Raw genomic sequence first — 6000 nt, 5'->3', positions numbered from 1 at the left:
GAATTCTAGGGTATAGGAAGGGAGTAATTATAAAGCTTATGTTATAGCCATGATAGCTTTGGTACTTTCATGAAATATTTCAGGAACTTGAAAAGAGGCAAGTGGGTGTGTGAGGCAGTGGCTCTAAGCAGAAGGAAAAGAAGGGAATTAATATTTGGACAGTGTCAGCTTCTAAATGGACTTTAAAACTAAGCCAGGGCTGGAGCCTTCTAGGTAGAAACTTCAAGGGCATTCTGCTGGAGTCCAGGCCAAGTTCAGTTTACAGGAAGAGAAGGAAACAAACCCAGAAGGGGTGGCAGCACTGCAGGATAGGGATGTGAGAAAATGCTGCAAAGATAGTACATCTGGGAGTGCCAGTGTGAGTGCACTAGTCTGGGTGAGGAGAGTTGGAGCCAGACACAGTCACACTGTTGAATCACAGCTTTTTAAAATGTAGCCAATCAGTCCTCCACACCAAGACATGCATTTTTGAAAGGTTTTCGCAGTGTGCATATACTTTTGCAACTCAGAAAACTGTGCTCCTTTCTCTCCAAATTGAGTTCCCAATTGTACCATGGATGGTACCAACTTACCTATGTTTTCATACTCCATGTCCTGCCCCAAGAATGGGTTAATATCTCATAGATCCCTCCATAAATGCTATGGAAATCCCCCAGGTATGGCTCATCCTCTGAACTACATGGCTCACATTGTGTTTTCTTATGAAAGAAAATTATGCTATATCCACTGATTTAACTTTTACCTTTAATGAGCTTCACACTCACATAGCTTAAACCTGTTTAAAGAATGAATGGGATGAGACTCAGATATCCCATATAGCCCTGGGTGAACTCCAGGATGACTCTGAATCCATGAAGATATGAATAGCATTGACCTGGTATTCACAATTTCATTAGAACTATCAGAGATAGACGATTTCTTAATAAGAAAAGGGCAAAAAAATAAACCTCACTCAGACTCGGTTCCTCCTGAATCAATACTAAGGAATGCAAAGGCCAGAACTATAGCTATAACCTTTCCCTTCCTGATACTGATTTTAATAGACCTATGGCAGGTTTCTTCAAAGACACAATATTCCTAAAAACTGCCCTGGGGCTTAGGACTTTCTTCACCAGGAGACATAATGTTGAAGACCGGTAAAGAAAGTCCTAAACCCCAGGATAGCCTGTTGACCATAAAAATGAAGATGCCAAGACCTTTTAATATTTCAAAGCTTAGGCCTTATCCAGGCAGACACTCAACTAGTTCATCTAAGTTAACCCATCTATCTTGTCTCATCCAGCTATGTGGTCAGCTATATTCCCAAGCTGAGTATCATGCCTGTCTTCCTCTCTGTCCCCTAGAAAAAGACCCTTCCTCCTTCTCCCTCCCAGAATTCCCCCTCACTCTCAAGAAGTCCTGCTTTTGACTTCTCTCTCTGCCCAGCTAACTAGCCAATCAGATTTTTATTGATATCTGTTACATCCATACAACACACAAGATATTCCTCTATAGACTTCATTAGTGTGGGCTCATACAATATAGTAATAGATTATAGTTATCTCTCTAAACCTTGAAATTAGTTGGAATTTTAGTGTTAGAAAAGGCATTCACAAACCAGGCGGTGGTGACACAGGCCTTTCATCCCAGCATGTGGGAAGAGGCAGAGGCAGGCAAATTTCTGAGTTCGAGGCCAGCTTGCTATACAAGGTAAGTCCAGAATGGCCAAGGCTACATACACAGAGACACCCTGTCACAAAAACCAAACAAACAAAACAAGAAAGAAAAAAAAAGAAAAGAAAGAAAGAAGATATATTTTTAGGAGTATCCAACACTCCTCTCTGCCTATTTACCGATACGACAACTTTAACATAAACTCTGATCTGCAAAGTATGAAAAGTAACCTCAATTCTACTTTCTTTAGATTTGAAGAATCAGAAGCATGAAAGTATTTTTAGGGGAATCTAGAAGGACAGTGAGCACAGGAAAAGATATCGTCTTGTTCACATTCCACAGAACAATGGCTTTGAGAATAAAAAAGGTCTATCTGCAGAATTCCTTCACCAATACCCTCTCTGAGACCTGTGAGTCACAAGATGATGTTTGATTGAGAGATAATTATGGAGAAAGCGCCAATTCCACATTTCATAGCTGAGCATTCGACTGAGAATTGCTGAAGCCCCACAGGGATAGAATATGAAAAGAATAGAAGGCAGCCAAGGAATGGCAGGCAGTAGCGGGTGGGGCGAGGGTAGTCCTGGAGGAGAGCCAGACAATATGGAAGTAATTGAGATTCACCACCACTATTTCCATAATCACTCTGGATGCATGATGGCTGAGGAGTGTTCCATAGATTCCTCTTCACTGTTCTGAGGTCACACCATTGTTACAAAAGGTGGTGAACCTGCTGCTTTTGCAGCAAGTTAGTCTTTCTGGCAATGTAACACTGGAAAGAGCATGAGCTTCCCTCACTCTGTGTGATGCAGAACTTCTGCTGGCTGGGCCTGTATTGCCTGCTCTCCCGGTCAGCTCTCCACATCCTCTACTTCCAAGACAAGAACTGTTTTTTCTAAAGTCACTGGTGGGTTGTAGTGACCCTTTATATTTAATCTGAGAATGTACACATCAAACAGTGTGAAAAATTAATGATGTATTAAAAGTTTTTAAGTCTAATAGAAGCAGTGAGATCTGCTGTGTCTCTAGCCAGTGGACTTTTCTAGGGAACATGGGACTCTGTGTTAAGTAGACAGTAGGTACGTATCACCATCTATAGACATCACCTGCTCCCACAGAAAGCACACTGTAATATGAGTATGTTCACTGCTGATGCAGGGACAGAGCTACAGTCCTTAATGATGCATTCTTTAAATTGATTGCACAAGACCTTCTCCATAGCTGCCCATTAGGCTTCTGCTCCACATCAGCTCAGAGGACACTGACACAAGGATACCCAGCCAGCACACCACAGGCCGACAACAATAATGCCTGTGTAACAGTGACAAGCAATATACAAAGACTGTCTTTCAGGGGAGCTTGATGCTTCCTAGGAGTTTATAAACTGAAACATTTGGAAATCTTCCCTTAAGGAGAGCAACAGCAGCCCTTCCTGCCCCAAAGTAGGCCCATAAGCCACACCCACATCTCCCTCAGTCCAAACTCAAGCCTCCATCTCGTGCTCTAATTGATACTTCAAGTACCCAGCTTGAATTTCAGGTACCTTAGGACTAAACTCAGGACCAAAATGTTTTCATTCCTATCAGGGAATGGTGAGGAAGGGGGATATAAAGGGCTACAATCTAACACTAGTGGCTATGGACATCATGACCTGAATGACAGTCAGTGACCTAAACAGAATCCTTGCACTGGCTTATGGGAAGGAACCTTGCACTGCTCATCATTGTGATTTGTGCTCAATCTCCTCTGAAGTTTAAGAAAATCACTTATGTTTGTCACCATTCTTTTTGTGGTTGCTGTTGTTGTTTTGGTTTGGTTTAGTTTTGCCTTTCTGGTTTTTTTTTTTTTTTTTTTTTTTTTGGAGACAGGCTTTATCTGCATAGCCTTGGCTGTCCTGGGCTCTGTAGACCAGGCTGGCCTCAAACTCACAGCAATCTGCCTACATCTGTCTCCCCAAGTGCTGGGATTACAGGCCTAGGCCACCACGCATGAGCATTTGTCAACCAGTCTTAAGGGATTGTCACCACGTGCTCAGATTAACTCACTTCATGGTAACACAGAGATGGTCAGCAGGGCAAGTGAGTTAAACTAACTTGGCATCAAACCCAGTGGAATGGAGGTAGTGCTAGTGCTACCACACATTGTGCTGCTGGTAGAAATAAGCTAGCGTCTATGGAGAACTGGAGTGTGTCTGCCATTCAGCAGGCTAGTAGTGTGTGTCAGCCATTATGTTTCCAGGTTCAGACAAGAGCTGGGGTGACAGTGGAGGTAATGACATACAGGAAGTGAGACCCTGTGAAAGAATCCAAAATGCAGGGCAAGGAGAGCTGAGCATAAGCTCAGGAGCAATGGGCTAGGCCAGAGCCATTACTAAGCTTAGAATGTGGTGGCTTATGGGCTTCTGCTGAGAGTAAATAAGGGAGCACATGGGACACCTATTCTGCTGGAATTGGGAACTTGGTCCTTAGGTTGTAGTCCACTTACCTAAAGAGGTTCTTTTGAAGCCTTGTTTCGTCTTGCCTCTAAGGCCACTATCATAGCTTTCTTATTCAATACCCCTGTGATATCTTTAAGTGATTAACCAAGGCAGTACTATTCCTCAGATTCTCAACTATAAGCTAGCCTACAGATTAAAGCCATGAGAAAGCACCAATCAGACTTCCACATAGGAATATCACATGGAGAGTGAATGTTCCCAAGTACCTTCACTTAAGCAGCAGTTTTACCCACCAGTTTTCTTTGCAGCCCTGGAAGACAAACCAATGGAGCAGAATAAAAAGGACCTTGGGGCAAAAGATGTAGTGCGGCTTGATGCACTCATCTCTTGTTAGCACAGTTCTGATGAGCTGGGTCCTCCCTGGAGCAACACTGAGGAGAGGCTGAAGCAGATCCCTAGCTACAATAAGCTTCCTCCAACTTGGCCAAGAAATCCTTAGTCTGAAGCCATCTGCAACCTAGCTTCAGAGCAGGGCCAACCTTCAGGCCCAAATTACTCTGGCTCCACAGTAGCATCTGCCTATGAAATAAGCTTCCAGCAAAAAGCATCAACTCTCCAACAGCAATTATCCGGAACAGCCGAAAACTACATTTATTTTTTATTTTTTATTTTTTTGCCGTTTGAGACACTTTTCCTCAATTGCCAGCCATCTTGCCTGTCAACATGCCTGTGGGAAAGTAGGCTATAGTACAGTACAGAATTCCTAACTGCGGTTATACCTGCCTAGCTTATAGCCATTAGACATACAGCCCAATGGAAGTGAGATCATTCCACCCCAAAACTGCCAATCTTCCTGGAGCCAATCAGCCCCTTCCCCATGAATATAGGCCTTAACCATCATGCTTCTGAACCTGGGAAATTCTCATTTTCAAACTCCCAGAAGGAGAATTCATCTTTTTCCATACAACAGTTAATAGGAGGTACAAGTGATCTTTAACTAACAGAAGGCTTGGCAAAGTGGAAGGCAAATTTGTTTGTTAATAATAAAAGCTCAGGGCTGCACAAATATTCAGGAAGACAGAAAGCATGTAATGGACACTCAGCACAAACGTCCTCTGTGGCTCTAGTCCATCCTCTGTACTTCAGGGAACTCTCCTCCAGGCAAACATCTCTCAAAAATGGCAAGCCTAACCCTTCAAGCCATGCTTATGTCTAATTTCTTCGGTTCCTATGTCTTCCTTTTCCTACGGTGCCCTTTAAAAGAGTGAGTTTCAAAAGGGCAGTTAACAGACTTACCCTTCTCTGCACTGAAGTGACCTCTTCAGATTTCTCTTCAGATTCCCCCCTATCTCATCCCAAGAGGTCTGGGCATTGGTTAATCCCAAATTATATGTAACCCAGGCTTCATCAAAGAGAGGGAGTTTGGTGTTTACTTGAATAAGGCAAGCCCATGGGCAGGAGGATAGATTCCTAAAACCCTAACTTTTCCTTAAACCAAAATGGAGGAGGAGGAGAAAGAGGAGGAGGAGGGAAAGGAAGATCTACCAAATACTTTAACAATAATGTATTTTTCTCATGCCTCAGATTATTTTATCACAACAGACCTGTCATTTTCTCAAATAAAATTCATATGTGAGGGCAAACACCATTTAACCTTTCCCAGTCTCTCTAATCAGATGGCTGGAAAAAAAAATCTCCTCGTCAGGGGACAGGTGTCAGACACTGGAAAACTCCCAGGAAGCACTTCTGCCTTATCTCTGCATAGAGATGAAAAGACTGTCATTGTAACATCCCTGTACCTGAGAAGGAAGGAAAGCTTTGCCCAAAGCCTTCTTTTCTTCAGGCTGCTCTTATCTGTTCTAGTTAGTAGTGGTAACTTGGATGGTCTGTAGAACACCGAAAAGGCCATG

The sequence above is a fragment of the Acomys minous genome (assembly GCF_964271855.1).
Source record: "Acomys minous genome assembly, chromosome: 11".
Lineage (NCBI taxonomy): Eukaryota > Metazoa > Chordata > Mammalia > Rodentia > Muridae > Acomys > Acomys minous.
This window is presented reverse-complemented; position numbering follows the sequence as displayed.